The following is an 18,996-nucleotide window of genomic DNA, read 5'->3' on the forward strand; positions in this document are numbered from 1 at the left end:
TTAAAAAATTAGCAATCCATGAGTTAATATATGCTTTAAAACCTTAATTATTATTTCCTTTTCCTGTTTCTACATGATTACAAAGAAAGGATCTGTTTTTCTCCAATTTAGAGAATGTAAATTAAAGTACACAGAACAGTTTTGGCTGTGGAAGATTTTAATTTTAAATAGAAATATTTAAACCAATTTTGATTAACAGCATTGCAGGCTAAGTCTCCAGCAAAATACTGGGAAATGGCAATGTCAGTGAATTGATACACAACTACATGAGTTCCCCTAAACTCTTCTTTTCTTTCTTGATGGGAATATGCGTTCTCCTTGCTAATGGGCATTGGAGAGAAGCAACTCAGTCCCTGTGCTGTACAATGGGGTGTGGGGTGCAGTGAGCATCCACCTCTGCAGCCAAGGCACCGCTGGCTCAGGGATCACCTGGCCCTCCCTTCCATATGAAGTCTTCTGTCTCTGGATGATTGAGTTGGAGCAACTACTTATGGTTTCAAAGGATTTGGATAATGTTACACTGTAGGGTTTGAAATCTCTTTGAATACTGTGCTGCAAAGGGACAAAGACGTAGTTTCAACGCATTTATTAGGCCCTGGCTGTAGAAGGGAGGAACAATAAACCATCTTTTTTTCAAGTTAAGAGATCTTGGAACAGGCCGCTCCAATAAATCCTGGGTTTAAAAAGTGAGGTACATGCTGCAGTGCTGAAGTTGTTTATTCATCTGGAGTGTATTAGGCTCTTGATTAATAAGAAGACATCTGCAATTTTACATAAGAAACAGAGCGGGCAGTTTGGCAGTTGCAAATGGAAATGGGGAGAGAAGAGCCAAAGCTATACAAAGTCGTCTACTCCTCCTTGCCACTGATGTTGATAATAATCATCACTACAGTAGTTAAATTGATAAAATGTTTAAATCTGAAGGGCTCAGCAAGCATTTTTACAAGAACTACCCATCTTTAAGAACTTCTCAGACAGCTTTTCAGACTGCTCTATAAAATGGAAAGTCATCTTTGTATACCTAATCTGATCTCACAGGTCTCACATTGACAACTGACAGAAGTAACATATCTGACAGCAAATTTACACTGATACAAGATTGATGTAGACTAATTCTTGATGTTACCTTACATCTCTCCAAAATCTGTGAGCAAAATCATCATAGAAAAGTAGCAAGCCTGTCAGAGACACTTTAATAGGAACAATCTTGCATCTTAAATTTAAGAATGCTTTTAAAAACATCCAACAAGTAAATAGGGCAAAAACTGTGTAAATCTCTGAAAAAGAAACTGTTGCCTAACACATCATGAGTGTGATGACTGAGAGCCTCAGTGAAACCCACTAAGGTTTTGTTTTTGGTTTTTTTTATAATGGTGCACTTAACTATGCAAGTCTGTAATTTGGTAGAGAAAATAGAACTGTTGTCAGCAGAGTTTCTGACAAATTGGTTCTTAGTTAGAAATTGATTGGGAGGACCAACAAACAAAGCATTAGTATTTATTTCAGGAAGTCACATGCATTGTTAATAATCCATAAAAGGACAAATTCTGAACAACCGAACACCTCACTCCAAAAAATTTGTTGATAATATTACTCAGATGGTAGATCAGCACTTTTTGCAGTAGAAAATGACAAGTTAGTTCTTGCCAAAGAACTCTTGATTAGGAGTACAGGAGTACAGGAAATTTTCAATATTTAGTGTTGAAAACTTGACCAAAACAATCTGATCCTCTTGGCACTCTGAGCTTAGTCAAAGTGTAGGGCAATGGTGAAAAGATGAGAGGAACTAGAGACATATCTGAAAGTTTTCCAGTGTTGGCTGTAAAGCTGGACTTCATAAAGTGGAGAGTACACAGGAATCATTCTGATCCTTTTGCAAGCCATCTATCTGCCTTTCATGACTCCATAAATGTTTGTAGCAACTCTTAATAAGGAAATGTAGGATTAGCAAAAAAATGCATGCTGGTAAGCCTTCAAGGCAGTTACATCTGGAAGTGGGGAGCCATGCCACATGATCAAGCAGCTCTTTACAGACCATGTGCAAGTACTTCTGGTGCCTGTGACAAGGCCATTAAATGCAATTTAAGGAGTTAAGGTGTAGGAGTTATCTACACCTGAACGCATTGAGACTTGATGTTCTACTATGTAATGAACCGCTGTGCATCTCATTTTAGCTGAGCCATGGGAGAGGCAAAGTTTGGCCATCAGTGTCATCAAAAACGTTGTTTTCACATCTGTATTTCCTTTATCATCCTGCTGGGCCAGCTGGGAGTCGTGCTGCAGTGGTACCCTGCGAGGTACCTCCAGCCATCCAGGCAGCTAACAGGGACAGAGCCAGGAGCAGAGTGCTCCCTGGGAGGAGCTCACACGTTTGGAACACAAGCTATGGCTCAGTTAACCTTGCAGGCTTTTCTGGAGGAGTGACTTCAGAAATATCAGTTTGTTTATTTTCTATCAGGAATTTGTTAAAGTTGTAATGTGCATCTTAGTGTCTTTGTGGAGGAAGGAAAAGTTTCTTTTTGGTGATACCTTTATGTATTTTTATGTATGTATAAAATTACATGTTCACATTATTTTTCATATATATGTTAGCTTTCCATATAGTCGCTTCTGAATGCATTTTGTATATCCAAGTAAGAGTTTAAGTATTTGTACTTGGTTAAAAAATGGTTTAGAGCTAATTGTTTTAAAATGAAATCACAGTGTGATTTTGCTGAAAATACTTGTCTGTGGGAAGTTAAAGAAATCCTACAAAGGCTTTTTTTAATGTAACTTACTGAAGAGCAAGAACTGTCATGGTAGCATATAAATGGGGCAGATGGAAATATCCCCTCGAGGCTATGGGACTTGAGTTAATAAACCTTGAAAAGTTACCATAATTTTCACTTTGTATTTTCCTCATGAACCCAAGTAATATAGCTCATTCGTTTTGAATATTACCACTAGACTCCCAGGCAATAAGTCTGATTTTCTTAAACCCTACTTCTAACCAGATCCAGACCAAAGCTAAAATGTTTGTCCCATTAAAAGTTAATAGCGAAAATTCCATTGGCTTCCGCAGGGCCAGGATTTTATTCTGAGACTTTGGATTCAGTGTATCTGTTAATGTAAGTTAAATTACACAGTGTAGTGTTCAAAAGGCTGGCCAGTTATTTTTCTGATAATCCTCCTCTGTATCTGTTGGATGCATTTGCTAATATTTCCTTGATATAAATATCATGCTACAAGTTTCCTCAGTGTGTTCAGTACATCATGCCTGAAACACAGAGAATATTAGTTTTTTTGTAATTAAATGCATGGGGAAAGGGATGAATGTAGTTGAGCTTATGAAAATGGTCACTTAGGGTTAAAGTCTTCATGTAATATGAATAGGAGCTCATGATAAAGCTAAGTCAGGGTCACATATTCTTTTTACCTCACATAAGAGAATCTGAGGTGCTACAAACTGCTTCTTCGGAGGAATGCAGTTTTTAGTTTGTGAAGGAAGTCAGCAAATTAGAATATTTCAGAGCTAGTAATTTGTATCAAATAGCAACAGAAATCTAGAAGTTTTCTGTGGAAATAAAATGGTCCAATGTGGGGATGATAAACCTGGACTAAAGTAGCAGACTTTAGAGTCAAGGAACAAAAGCCAAGATTTTATGTAGAAAATTTTGGGAGAATGAAGCCTTTCTTCAGCCATCCCATCCTCTAAGCAGCAGAGAGAATGTTGTACCAGTGCATTCTAAAATCCCAGCTCAAGGCTGAATAAAATGAAGAAAACAGATCCTGCTGTAATAAAAACACATGTAAAATTCCTGGAAATGTTTCCTGTTACAGGCAGCCTGGTTAGTATGGGCTGCCTGCACATTGGTACAAAGTCAGCAATTGTCTGATGTTTCATATTTCTTTTTGCCAGGAAGATGAAGATCAGACCGGAAGGTTATCGGTCTCCTTTGCAGTCATGTTAGGATCAGAAGGAATAAAGAAACTAATTGTCTTGATTGCATTTAAAATTGTTTTGATTGGGATTATGCCCATGAGATAAAAAGCCACAAAACAGGCTTTTTTTCTTCTGCCACAGTAAAAGCCAGAGAAGAGCTTTTGCTTTGGAGTTGATACAGAGTAGTCCAAATAATGTCCTGCAAGCCAGATCCAGTCCGCAGCATGATTCTTCCCAGATTACCAATTTTTTGAAGTGACCCTGTGTTGGGACTGTAGCTCGGCAGGAACAGCTGTTACTGGCTCCTCCGGATGGTCAGGATGCTCTTAGTGTACCCTTCACTCCCCAGCTCTTCTCTCCTCAAGCTGCCACTGTGTCCATGTTGTGGGTGAGGGCTCCTGTCCCATGACTGCAGACCTTGTCAGGTATCCAAGGAGCTGACCCAAAACTGGCATCTGGCCAAGAGCAATTAAATGATTGGACCAAATGGGTAATACCTTATTCCAAGATGAGTATTTGCTTTTTTTCACAAGGCAGTCTTCCATTGCATCTCTCTCTTTTTTTCCCCCCCTGTCTTTATGTGGGATGTGAGTTATCAGGGGAGTTAGAGGTTGCAGTTCCATTAGCTGGCTGGAGACATCGCAATATGTGATATTTTCATTTGGTTTGTTCTGAGCTGTTCTTGCTTACAGGAGGTCTGCAGTATATTTGCAGGCATGTAACGTATGCCTCCAGTAGACATGTTTCAGAGGAGTGAAACTGGTGGTAGCACAATGTCCACAAGGCTGTGGAAAATGGAGGGGGGAAACACTTAGACCATATGCCTTGAGGCTGCCTTCTTAATGGGCTTGAAATAAAGAAGCAGGAAGTGTTCTGGTGTTCTGGGATGCAGAGAGACACATTTTCAGGTTAGTACAAGATACATGTTGGGAGTATTATTGACTGGCATTGCTCTTTCCCCAGCAAAAAGGGCCCTAGTTCTATGTCCTGGTGATGAATTTCCAGCTTATTTGAACAGTTTGCTTATTTATCTTGGACAAAGACCATACTGCAATCATCTGGGCTAGACTACTGTAATGTGCTCCTAATTGTTTCCCTTGAAATGGATCCGGAGCCTCTTTGGGGTGGATATATTAAAAAATACAGGCCTGTCCATGTAGCTGTTCAAATGTTAATCCCCTGGTTCTTGGGCAGCAGCCTTGCACTCCATGTCCCTGTCTGGCAGTTGCTCACGGTTGGACGTGGCTTTCTCTCCCCAGGCTGAGTCAGACACAGGCCGAAGGCAAGGCTTTCTTGTCCTCCGTTGTGGAACTCCCTGCCAGAGCCCCTTGCTGGCTGCCTTTAAGGCAAGCTGCAAGCCCTGTTTATTTCAGTTGGCCTATCCATGACTGTTTTATGGGCTCCCTACCTTTGTTTTTGCATCTGCTACCCTTTTGTTTTTCTCTTTCCTCTAACTAGTCAGGAATTGAATCTTTTGGGGCTGGCAGGTCCCTTTTGAATTCTGTGTGTATAGCATATTGTAACATGCTATTAGATTTTGCTTTCTACTTTTACTGTTTTGCATTTGGCTCTTTATGCTACTTGGCTTGCAATTGGTGCTTTAGAAAAGATCAAATAAATATATCATTGTGTCAAGTCTTATTTTGTATGAGGGTTAAATCCAGTATCCAAATATAGAAGAATGTGTTTATGGGGAAACTTAGTACTGAGAGAATTAGAGAGAAAGCTCCAATTAGAAAGCAAGCTGATTCCATGCCATTTGCTATGCCATGTTTTCTTTAAGAGAAAACTTCCACTGCAATTAGCAAGAAAGTGCAGCCTACCGGCCAATGCATTACCTAACACAGAGCCTGCTATTCAGTCTTAGGAATAGTTTGTGCTTTTATATGCTCCTGTGGAGGCTGACGATACTGTGAAGTCCAGTATCAGCAAAACAGGAGTCTAAACACAAGCAGGGTCAGGAAATCTTGTACAATAGATGATAAATAGTGATTTGGTTCATTGGCCACTCCAGGAGGAAGCATGTAAATGTAATCGTGGAACACAATGGTCTGTGCTTCAAATTTAAGCACTAGAATTAAAGTGTCTGTTTTCCATCCTGGACAAATTATTTAACTGTTACATACATAGCCCAGCCCGTGTACATGATGTTTTTATTTATGTTATGTGGGCTGCCACGGGATCAGCAGAAGTTCAGGTCTTTGTTTTAGAAACTGCATAGGACTCAGCAAAAAGACGTGTTTTACCTCACATTGAGATAAGTCTGATAACATCAACCAGGGGAATGAAACAAACAACTAGGAGGAAGAGGAAATGGCAGCCAAGTGCTGTACAAAAAGCAAGGGTCTTAGTTCAAATATTGTCATCTGAAAATGGTTTATGGGCACTAAAACAGAGGAGTGAACCCAGGGGTAAGGTCATGCCACTTTGCTGAGCTTTGGGAATCCAGGAAGTTGCATATCATCCATCTAAGGAAGTTCCACTTGTAAAATACTATCAAAGCCCAAGTCGTTTAGGGCAGCTTGGTCCTGCAAAACATTACGATTATTAATCACTTGACTAATCCACATTAATCAGTACAGCCTAGTAGCAAAATTATTAAGCAGCTTGCTGAACTGAGCAATGTTGCTAAGGAATGAGCCTACTCGGAATTTTAAAATTTATGAAAGAGTAAGATGACTGGAAAAGATGCAAAATATCCACAAAATAAACTTTTTCTCTCATCTTACTGTTTCCATTCCATCTACCACTGACAAGACCAAAAACCTTGATGCAGGTTGGTATTCGGAAAGTAAAGTATTCCTTCTGTGTATGTGAGAAAAGTGAGTCTCTCCTTCCCAAACACAAACACAGAGAGAGAAATAAAACTAAAGATAAAAGTAGATGTGTGAGAGGGGAAAGAAAGTATTTGTTTCTTAATTGTGAGGAGGGTGGTTGTTAGGCTTTTAAGAATAGAACATGTAAATGAGTACAGAAACAGCATACAACAACCGATCCAGAAATTTGAACGTGATCAAAACATGTAAGATACATTGGGAGATGTGTAAGAGTCTTTTCAAGAAGCCTCAGGGGATTCAAAAGAATAATCTGGTGTATATAGCACAGCCATCTCACTTGAAGCAAGGAAAAATAAGGCAAAGGGTAGTAAACAAAGTTTGACATATATATTTCAGTACTGGAAGTAATAAATAATGGTTGTTGGTGGGAGCTGAGTGCTTTACTGACAAGAACAAGATGGCAATAACTAACTTGTCCCAGATGAAGAACAAAATCTATTTTCTGTAAATGGATGGCTGATTAAAAATGTCTGAACATCAACAATTATAAAATGGGGAGAAAGATCTTGGCTGTTAATGCTATTTCTACTACTTCAAAACATGTATTTTCCATACATTTCCTTCAAGGAGTCACACAATCCTCTGCTGTCTTCAGACACTTGTGCCTTCTTGGGCTGCAAATGTTCTGAACCAGAGGAAATGGAAGCAGTGGTTCTGTTGAGGAAAGGCCACTGCTTTCCAGAGCAGGTTGATGACACAGGCTATTGAGTCCTTACAGAGAATTGTTTGTCTTCTGGTTTTAGATGGCTTTAATTCCTCCAAATTACTCCTTGAATAATAGGAAAAAAGGGCAATTTGAATTTCAGTGACAGATTGGACATAACAGGTTGCAACTATTAGGTCTAATTTTACCATACTGAGAAATAAAATTGCCTAAACATAAACATCGATCACTGATGCAGTAAATTAATTTGTACAGAAAAAGTAGTTTAACTGCAGTGCACATTAAACATAGAAAATTTTCAAAATTACAGCTCTCTGAATTAATTTGTACACTTGTTTACTTGTTAAAAGCAAAGCGTAACTTTTTTGATTTTTTTTCTTTCTATTTGTAAATTTGAATTGTGAAAAGCATGGACAATCACTGACTGCTGTTTTTTTTTCTTTTTTCCCCATTTCTGATCAGGTTAATAGACATACTAAAGAACTATTTTAAATGTTTCATTCTAGCAAGTAAATCCAGCATTTCAATAGGTTTGAATAATGCTTTGTTAAGAACTGGTGATGTCATATATTTTAAAAATTTATGATTTGGTTCAGCAACGAGTTTACATTTAAATGTGTCCTCAGGCTTATTTAAACTGTTGAAGTCTTCCAAACTGTTTCACAAAAAATGTCATCTGTGTCTTCTTCCTTCTACTCCCAAAAAATCTGTACATACTACTTCCCCACATTTTAATATGGTATCTAGAGACTTAACATAGATGCTCGCCAACTTTTCTTCATTATGGCAGTTGCTATTTTTAATATGCTTATTGTTTTATAAAATGGAAAAGAACATGCCCTTCTTGAAACTATGGCTGTAACATTACTGATCATACGCAGTTGCAACTGCATATGTAAGCTGGATAGAGGTTGCCTAAGTCACAGTGGAACAGGATCTGCCAATGTGGCTTATTTTGATGGTATCTGGTGTCTACTGTTTTCAAGGACAGTGGTTCGATTCAAACACAATTCTGATAAGTGGCAGGTTTTCATGTCTTTAATGCCCTGACAAGGGCATCACTCTCAAGAGAGGGAGGTGAAACCATTTGGATGAGAATTTCTTCCCCTCTCCTTTGTGCTGACTCACCAAGATAATGGACAATTAATAGTGAACCTTCTCTGCAGGGAAAGTCTAGGGTTATCACTAATAAAAAGTGCTCATGAAATGTTTGGACACAAAAGGGGAAGAAAAAATAAACATAAAATGTAGGAAGGAGGACCAGCACAAGGCACAATCTATAATATGATTTTTTTTCACCTGAAATTATGGTGAATGATTTTTCAGTAGCAGCAGCTGCAGCTTTTAAGATCTGGCTCATTTCTTGTGAACTGTGAAAAGAACAAGAGGAATGTTACCTTTTTTTTTTTTTTTTTTTAAGGGAGGAAGCTAGCTTGTATCTTTTTAAGAGACACCAGTCAGTAGGGCTGACTGCTCTTAGTTAGTTACCAATCACATCATGCTGTAAAATTTTCCCTAGTAGAATAACAAGGAGCGGTCTAAATAAATTGCTCTTCACCTTATCTTCTGATCCAAGAGCAGTTTTGCAGGATTCTCTTCAGGTTTACTTTCATCCTCATTGCTTACATTTTGACTATATGTGGGATTAGTTTCCTTTTCTGAAGAGTGCACTCTTCCCCTTGCTCGTGGGGAAGGCTTACCAATGGTGAGTCTGGGCAGCCCTCAGTTTTTGCTTCACTGGGCAATCCTAGCACCTCTCAGATGCTCCCACCACAGCCAGCTGCCCCCGAGGTCACCTGGAGAAGGAGTTGCTGGAGGTCAGCAGAGCGCTGCTCACATTTCCAAGCCCAGAGCAGGCTGCCCTGGGGATTAGTGCCGTGGCTGTACCTGTGCTCCCGCTTTAGCCAGCGATGATGCGACTGTGCGCCTCTGTTGTCCAAGTAAACACAGAAAAGATGTACAGTGTTTCCTGGAGTTAGACAAACCAAAGATTAGTCTAAACTGAGAGTGGAACAGGTTAACTGATCTTTCTCTACCCTAAGCTTTCATTTGTCCCTCGAAGCACTGAGCTGTCAATAGAGTGTGCAGACTGATAAGTATAGGTTCTCTTCAGCCTGAAGAGATCTGTCTGATAAGATGGCCTTAAAAAAGAGAGAGAGAGAGAGAAAGTACGTTAACTGCTTTGACTGCAAAATACCCCCTGGTAGCCAGAGATAAGACACCTTGAGCTGCTCAGAAGACCTTAGACAGGATGTAAATGAAGCCAATAAAAAAAAAAGAATAATTTCAAATCCAGCCACTATTCTGCTCTGCCCTTATTTCCAGCCCTGACAGCAAAAGGCTTAATTTACTGTATTTCACACCAGGCTTCCATTCTACACTGAGGAAGCTACAAAGGGTTGTTTAAGATATGGGCTTTAACAAAGTGGAGATCTCTTTATTTTTGGAGAGGCCTTTATTTCAGACACTTAATTGTGCATTTCAGCAGGCTTTGGTGAATGGAAATTATACAGAAGAGAAGGAAAATTCTGCCTTCTACAATGAATTACACCTCATTTTTACAATTTAATCACTCAAATAAACCTCTATTAGCATGAAAGGACTGTGTGAAGCATATACATACTTTGAATGCAGCTTTTACCGTGCAAAATTCCACATAGAGGGGCTGATATTCTGCAAGATAAGCAGACAGTAGGTGTGACAGCTTTCACGTGGCATCTTAATAACACAATTTGGTCTTCTGAGCACTGTAGACTGGCAAATTTATTAGGTTTCCCTTACAGGCTAGACCACCTGGATATTAATGGAAGCCATGCACACCTGCCAACCTGTTCCTGTCCCATGACATAGACATCCACATGTGTTCCCATTGAAGCAAACCTGGGGAAAATGAGAGTCAGGAAGAAAGGACTGTCTTACACAGCATTTTGACTGCAAAGAAAGGGTTCCCAAAACACGTTGCCCTCAGTGTGGCTATGCTGCACTAGAGTTGGTGTAAGCATTTGTCTGCCATCCTGTTAAAATAAGCAAGGTTACCTTTGCCCCAGGACATCTTTTTTAACAGCTGTGCAGCACATCTGCACTACCGGTCAGATCTAAACCAAGAAAGCCTAAAATGGGACATAAGAAGGTAAATAGAATTGGTTATCCAAAACTTACCTTCCTGGGTTTACCCCACCTTGGTAGGCTCCTCTTCTTTTCATGAAAATTTCTCAGGTTGCAGTAGTTTGGTAGTTTGTGCAAACCATCCTAGTGTGAGCATCTGGGTCCCTGCTGCCTTGGATCAGCCTGCTGCATGGAGCGTGTCATAAGCCCAAAGTGTTGGGCACTTTCAGCAGAAAATGCTGTGCTCCTGTCTTCCCTACCTGGGGGCTAAGTAGATAAAGTATTACATGGCATGAGACCTTGATTCAGTTCTCTGAGTATCCTGAGGGGATTGAAAGGCACATTTCCTGCCTCTGAGCAGAGGGTCTTAAGTTGTCCCAAGGTCCCTTCTCCTGGAAACTGGGCTGAAGGAAAGAGTATCCTATTCATAGAACTGGTACGAGCACATTTGAGGAGGAACTTGTTACCCTGTGGAGAGGCATGCTCATTTAGTCCAAGGGTTCTTGCAGTCTGGAACTCACACTTAAGTTTATTTTTGTTTTTATCCAGTGCCTCTTTAATGTATGAAGAGCCCAGTACTCCCCTTTCCCAGCTGAGTGCCCAAGCTGTGGGGCTGCAGACCTTTTCCTCGTTCCCCCCCAGGGCCCCATGAATCCTGCCTTCTTTGCTTCTTGGGCTCCTGGAGACACCTAGGTCCCTTTGCAGATCTAGGTCCAGGAGTTTTCACCTGTGTAAATAAGACCTCCACCACATTTCTGTCATTCTAAGGAATAAGCAGTTCTGTGTTTATTTACTGTATTTAATTCTAGCACACTGTAAAATAACACTGATGTGTTTTTGAAAGCGTTAACGGCCTACATTGCTTTTGCTTGATCTTAATTTCCTTTTACTTTCCATTTCCTTGAAAAGATTTTTATATATCTTTGCCTGGGTTTCTTTCAGATGCAATTATTGACTGCCTTCTTTCTCTGTACTTCTATACCCTCTATTTCTTTATTTTGCTTCTCCACACATTGCCTTCCTTCTTTTCTGTCCTAGTTTAGGCCCCTCTTAACTGTCTTGCTGTTGCTGTTCTGATCTAAAGGCAATGAGGCAAAGAATTGAGGTGGTTGAAATGCAGGCACGAGTGGCACAGACAGGCATAAGTGATAAAAAATGGGGGACCTTCATGATTAAACTCTAGATTAACTGAAAGAAGGGAGAGACTCAAATCAGGACCCAAGGTGATGTTTGTCATCTCAGGGGATTATGCTTGCAAATCCCGCCCAGAGGCTCCATCTTTTGTCTGAGCCTCCAGCTAGGGACTTTTTGACAGCCTGCCCTTCTCCCTGCAGGGTCCTGCAGCTGTGTGGGAATGGGGACTTAGAGGGCAGCTGTGAAGCGGGGTCTCCTCCTGATCTTCTGGACCATTTGATTTTGGGAAGGAAAGAGAAATAATGACATTTCTCTGACTTAAGGCACACTCCTTATGTTGTGACCCAGGAAAGAAAAAAACTGTCAGCTCATTTTAATACCTATATTTCTTGAAAGTTTGACTGGGACTGCATTACAGGGACTGCTGTCTCTGGGGCTTTCAAAAGGAGCTGCAGCATGGGGGAAGATTGGAGGGAAAGGGCTTTTGGTCCTATTCATGTTGTTGCCTGGGGGAGAGCACAACCCAGCGAAAACAGAAGGCAGAGGGAAATACTGGGGTCCAGTGAAGAACCCTGAACAGTTATCCCCTAGTCATTTGCTATTCTTAATAAGCAGTACAAATACTGTTATTGGCACAACAAATTATAATAATTATTCTCAAGCAAAAACCTGATTGACTGAATCACTACTTTTAGTACATGAGGTTGTTAATATGCAGGTTCTTAGGAGATCATTATTATGTGCAAGTTTGCTGGAATATCTGAATGGGCTTTTGCTCTGCCATTATCTTGATTTTAAATGCAATTATTCTCAGGGTGTTTTTTTTCTGACCCTAGCTTCAGATGGAACAAGCCTGGTAGTCTCTGACTCATACTGTACAAACAAACAAAAACAAAGACTAAAAGAAAAGGCAACTTAACAGGGGAAGAAATACAGTGTAAATGTGTTTGTCACATTTAAGCAGTGGACAAATGAGCTAATTTGAATCGCTTAGTGCTTGTACAGTCACAACTAAACAACCCCTGTAAATTAATTGTGTGACATGAGATTCCCAATTATGTAAAGCAGTATAATAAGCTGTGAGGATGGTGACTGTCATTAGTTATATGTACAGGAGTGTAGAAAATTACTTATGCTTTCTTTTTGCCTATAGAGGCACAAAATGCCAGCATTCTCAAACAAGCAGAAGGGTAGCTCTGTTTTCTTCTAGTTACAAATTGAGTTTTGTGTATGATTTGAAAGGTGGAGCAGAATATGAACTGCTTACATTTTCTTTAATTTGGCTGCAGAAGATGAAATTCATTGGGCTCCGTCTGTTCAAATGAACTTTAAGCAACAATCAAGGAAAACATTTATGCTCCTCTTTACATATGTAATGGTAATATGTCTTCTGAAGAAGACATAATGGAGCTGGAGCCTTAGGTTACCTTAGGAGAGCAATACAGGAATGTTAACTACTTATGTAGGCATTAAAGGCATTTTATAAAAGCAAGCAGGTTTTTCCTGTGAGGTATTAAAGTGACTTATTTGTTGTTTCTAGGAGCTGCCTTTCCTCTGGTTATGAAATTTAAAAGGGGAAACCTCCCTACCAGCTGTCTCAGTTCTTTTGGTCAGGAACCCCTGTATGTTTCTCCCCCAGTAATCTAACTGTTAACGCATTTAATTGGTGTTCCCAAAGCAGTTTTGAAATATTGATAGATTTTAAAAAACATCTGTAAATTATAAATAATTTTTAAAGTTCATATTTCTCTTTTGAATGCCCATTACAGAGTATTAGTTTTCAAGCCATTTAATAAGTTATGAGACAAATGAGTGAGTTTAATGTGGGGTCACTGATGTGAAAAAAATGTGATGATTATATTAAAGTTTCAGCTTTTCCAAAACTGTGTGCATTTCTGTTGAAAGTAAACAGAGAATGTTATGTAATAATGTATATTTTATTTAAAATGAATTAAAGACTAATCCTACCTTCTACTTCTATTAAAAACTTCAAAACTATAGCTTTTTTCATGTGACATGTATGTTAGGCCATCACTGAAGCCATGTTAATCCTGTCCTTTGATCTTCTAGTTATTTAGATCTATTCAGTACACAGCACAATATTGTTTTATTTCAGCAATATCTAACCTCTTCATCTGCTATTTATTCACACCTGCATATTCCCCTAAGATTCCTTATCTCATTTTCAGGGTAGCCCTGCAGACAATTAGTGGTGGTAATAATATAAAATGTGGCCAGCACTAAAACCTGAAATGGCCATTACAACTAAACTATATGATATATAATAACCACTCCACTCAATTACCTGCACAAAAATGCAAGGATTTAAATCTGTGGAGCCTTATCATACATTCAGTTAACTGACCTACCTACCTGCTATTTAGTCCTTCCTTTCTTACAAATCATGTTCTACCTTGTGGCAGGCTGTCTGGTAAATTAGCAGTGCTGTATACTTGAGTTTTTCATCCTTTTCAATACCTGTGTATAAGCACATATAAGTCTCTGCACTGGCATATGAACAGCTCTTTGACTGGTGGTAGGACAACAAATAATAGCTACATAACAACCCAATGCATAAATGCATACATGTGCTTTCACAATCCGTGTGCCAGTGGCAGTATGGAGTACACAGGTTTATGTGCTGCTGCCTGGTGTAGTTGATTTTTTTGTTTTTAGTATCTATTATCATCCTATGTAACTCATTATTTTTCACCTGTTAAAGAAACCTTTCTATTTAGTACTTTGGATGGGCTCCTGGTGGATGGTTGTGTCACCAGTCTGTCATTATTGTTATGGCAGAAAAGTAGTGAGACCATATCAGCAGGACCCAGAGCTGGGGGGTGTCTGTCCATCTCAACTGCTGGGCTTTCTCTTTGGCCAAATCCCGCAGTTTAAGCATTTTGCCAGCTCTGTGTTAGGGGAGAAAGAATTATTCTTGCAGGAATGGCTCAGACTGGGGAGATGCAGGTTCTGTTTCCTCCTTCTCACAGATTACATTTGTAACCCGAGGCAAAGCATTCCAGCTTGTCTGTGCCCGTTACTTGAGCAGCAAAACGGGGAAAATGGAAAACTGCTGCTTACAGGATATTGAAAATATTAATTTGTTCATATGTGTAAACTCTGTTCTATCAGAGGGCCCCTATGTATTATGGCACATAAAGGTTAGCAGACATTTGCTTTAGGAATGTGGCCATTTGTCTAGTGGCAGCAAAAACATGTTTAAATCATACAGAAAAATAAAGCAAGTGCCCTGAAGTCTACTCCAGCAAAAGCATGTGTATGTCATAGACCTTCCTGGTGACTAAGTAACATCTTTCTGAAGCAGTCCTGTTAATTCAGTCAGCAGCACTAGGGGAAGGATCATTTTAAGACCTTGTGTCTGCTGGGCTTGGCACATGAGTGGCTGGCTGCTAACTCCACAGAGGTGCTTTTGTGTTCTTGTGCTTCCCCCTTCCTTCCCCCCTTTCATGGCATAACTCCTTCTGGTATTGCTTCACTTTTTTGTTGGTGAGCACTTTCCCCATCAATACTACTGAACAGGTGTTACTCTGCTACTAACTGAATTTCCAGCTGTCCTCCTCCAACACAGACGAGGCAAAATTTGTTGGTTTGTCCTATTAGACAGGCTAGAGAATTATCAAGCCTGAGATGGAGGTCTTCTTTGCAGGATACGATAGTTTTGTTGCCAGAAGATGGTCAGGAAGGCCTGGCTGGCTAACAAAGACAGTCCTTCAGCTGCTGGGTGTAGTTCCAGTTTTGCATCCCCTTTGGCAGCAGCACAGAGACTGCTGCAGTGTGGCCAGCCAGCAGAATTAGGAAATAAGGACCTCTTTTATTTACTCAGGCTGCTGAATCATGGGCATTCCTGTCTGCTTGGAGAAAAGTCAGGCAGCTCTACTTTCCACTGGAAGTCTCAGGAGTGCTTGGTACTTTCATCTCAGAGTGTTCACACACTTGTTTTAATGTGCTTTATGGAAATGGTGAAACTCAGCAAGTACAGTTGGTGTAGGAAAACATCTGCACTAACTATTCACACACATTTGCATCTTTAAATAGACTTTTAGGCCTTGTAGCTGATTTTCAGTGAAGTTTTTTGGTTGTGAGTGCTAAAGCTTTCTTAGAGTCAGTGAGTGTGAAGTGACGGGTTCCAAAAATTAAAAATTTACATGGACATGTTAAGTGCATCACACTGAAACTCAGAATACTTGCCATAACACAAAAAAGGCATTTACAGTAAGTAGCACTTAGTGAGTGCTGAAGGGAAAAAAAAATGTCGATACAGAAAATATATTTTAAAACTCCATAAACACTCTGTCAAGTACCTGGAGCCCCATTCTGCCCTCAGATAGATGTGTACCACTCCTGGGAACTTGTATGTGTGCATCTGAATTTGGTCCAGAGTATTTTAAAACAGCTTGTTATAACATTAAAGATCAGATTTGTAATGTTGACGTATAGCTCAGTGTGTAGGTGTCTGCAGATTTATATACAGGCAGCTATGTGCAGAGTAGCAGCAAACTGCATTTTCTCTGAGAGTGATGGGTGAAAAGGGGTTTGAAGCCCTTTACCCTGACAGGAGGTCAAACTTAACCCCCAGTGCAGAGCTGACTCTGTGCTGAGATCTGCTGAGAAAGCTGGAGTGGAGTCTGGCTCTCTGTGGAGACCTTAAGTTCAGCTTCTCCATCACAGTTTTGAGGGCCAAGGCTTGTTCACCTTGTGTCTGTGCACGTGGAGTAGCCTCAGTGTAGAGCAGCCACACTTTGCTGCCATTCTCAGGGAGATGCTCTCAGTAGTTGCACCTTAACTTTATGGAGCAGCACCCTTGTGGGGAAGGGTGGGGGGATGGCAGGACAGGCATTGCCATCCCTCAAGTCCCACTGTAGCAGTAATTACCCTTAGTCCAGCAGTTACCCTGGTTGCTGTCCCCAGATCCATTCCTACCCTGAGCTCAAGTGGCACATTAGTCCATTGCACACAAATGTTCCCAGTGTTCAGGTTGGAGTCTGCACAGCAAAAGTCACTGCAGTGAAACAGTTTCTGTGTTGCAGAAGGACAGTTTCAAAAGCCTTTCTGTGGGTCACTGGAAGCTGATGGGCTTGGCCTTTGGAGCCCTTTGTGTGAGGATGGCCCAGGGTGCCTCCTTCAGAGCATGTGGCCAGCCAGCAGTGCCCCTTCCACCCAGGCTGTCCTGGGCTCTGCCATGCCAGGGGGTGGGGAGCAGTTGCGACAGCCTGTTGGTGACATTTTTAGGCTTGTACTCAGGAAAATCCTGTTGTCCTCCGCCTTGGGAATTCCCCCTGCCTTGCTGGTTCTTCTGTAGCTCTGAGAGATTGAAAGATTTTCACTTCTCAAGTTAAAAGGACACAAATCTGACTTTTAAGTGGCTTGCTCTTCTCCCTTTTGCACAAAGGGAATTGCTCTGTAGAATTAGTATGGGCTCTGATTAAAAAATGCAAGGCAAAGTGGCACACATTTCCATTTGCCGGCTGGAAAGCAAGAACTGTCTCTGTGCTGTGGTCACATTCTTTCCCCTCAGCTTTCCTTACCCTTGTAAAAAAGCTGAGGAGAATCCCAGGCAAAAAAGAAGAATTGAGAGGGGGAAAGGGGCTGCCGTTGCTTCTGCCATGGTCACATTCCACGCTTGATCCTGACCCTGCTGCCAGCCCGGCAGCCTGCTGGGATCCACGAGCCAGGGGGAATGGCTGTATAATAGGTAAAACCGGGCAGGCAGTGGCCACAAAAAGGAAGTGATTTACTGCTATGTCAGTGATGGTACACTATTTATAACACTTACTATATATTCCTCTAAACATTTATACAATAATATATCATTTCTCCTTAGGATATACATTTTTGTACTAAATTTGGTTACGAAATATGTTGCCTAGGCAGTCACAGACTATTTTTCTTCACTCGGTTGCTTGACATAAATTCCTGTTTATTTGCCATCAGTGGGTGTATGTCAGAAATATATTGGATTTTTAAAGAACAAAAGGTTTTCCCATTTAAAAGACCTAGCTGGAAAGAGGCATTTAATATAAAATTTAGAACTGTAGAAAATGCTAACATATTTTTCTGTAAATGCTTGTTCCACTGTTTTGATCATTTTCAGTTTTAGAGTCAAATCCAGCAATTTGAAAGGGCAGTACACAGATTTACATTAAAAGACTCCTGTGAATATTGCAGTCATTAATGTACCATCTTAAAAACTCACCTGACTGGTTTTATTTAGTATGTATGACAATGAGGAATTTTGCACATTGGGAAGCATTTTAGCATATGACGCTACTTTTGCTGGAAGGGAGGATTTTTATGTTTCCTTTTTTTTTATAAACAAACAGCATTGTTTTTGGTTCAAAAACATACATGGCACTCAGGCCAGGACTTGATTTTGTTATTTAAATACATACCAGTAGTGAAGATTTGTCTGTAGGTAATTACAGATGTATAGAGTGTGTGCGTGTGTGTGTGTGTGTGCAAAAGGTGTGTTTAATTTGTGAAACCCTCTTCTCCAAGATGTAAACAAGAGGATAAAAACCCATGTAGTTTCCAAGTTATCCTGAAAAGCATTGTGTCCATGGGCAGGCATCCAGCAATGGTGTTTGCTTGTTTTCTCAGAGTTAGATGGTTGCCATCTGGCATTGATAGTGAGATGGCGTTGTCATCAGTTTCTAGATGCAGGAAAGGAATGAATCCTCATCTGTTTCCTGTGGATAAGCAAGAGGTTGATAATCTAGTAAAATCTCTTTACATTAAAGTAAGCAGGCTTGGAATTTGTTTATATAATATAGGTCAGTTCTAACTTTTGTGATGTTGTAGTAAATTTTTTGAGAGAAGGCTGAAGATGTTAGGAAACTTGCTACTTTGCAACAATACCTTTAGAAAGATATTTTTCAAGGGTTTATTGTATCTTTTTTCTGTAGTGTTACTGTAGTCAGTTTTACTTTTAAAAGGAAAAAAAACCTCAAGCATTGCCCCTGGAAAGGAATGGAAGAATTATTTGATGTAGAGTGATCTTTCAAACATTCTTTTAATATTTTTAAAGAAGTTTTAGGTTAGTATGAGTATGATCATTTAAAACATTTAAAACAAAAGGTGCAAAAACTGTACAGCACATCTTTTGAAAAAAATATTTACAACTTTCCCTGTTTAGAGATGAGGTAATAGATAGATAGCTAGTCTGTTTATTATCTGGCCAGCATTTTTGCTTTGTCTTTTCCTGGTAACTCATAAATCTTTCAGCTTTTACCATAAATGTTTATCATTTTTCCTGTTTCCAGTTTTTTACAAGTTGCTTTGTCTGTGATCACCTTACAGTACAGGTTCTGCTGTGC

The 18,996-nt window shown here is 40.0% G+C and overlaps 1 protein-coding gene across 5 annotated transcripts in view; it reads left to right on the top strand.

Annotated features, from left to right (window-relative positions):
* ZNF521 (zinc finger protein 521) overlaps positions 1–18,996 on the top strand; it is a gene marked incomplete at its 5' end in the record, with an annotated part of 229,435 nt that overhangs the window by 72,869 nt on the left and 137,570 nt on the right. The gene's annotated exons all lie outside the window — the stretch shown is intronic.

The sequence above is a fragment of the Fringilla coelebs genome, assembly GCF_963513975.1.
Source record: "Fringilla coelebs genome assembly, chromosome: 1".
Classification (NCBI taxonomy): domain Eukaryota; kingdom Metazoa; phylum Chordata; class Aves; order Passeriformes; family Fringillidae; genus Fringilla; species Fringilla coelebs.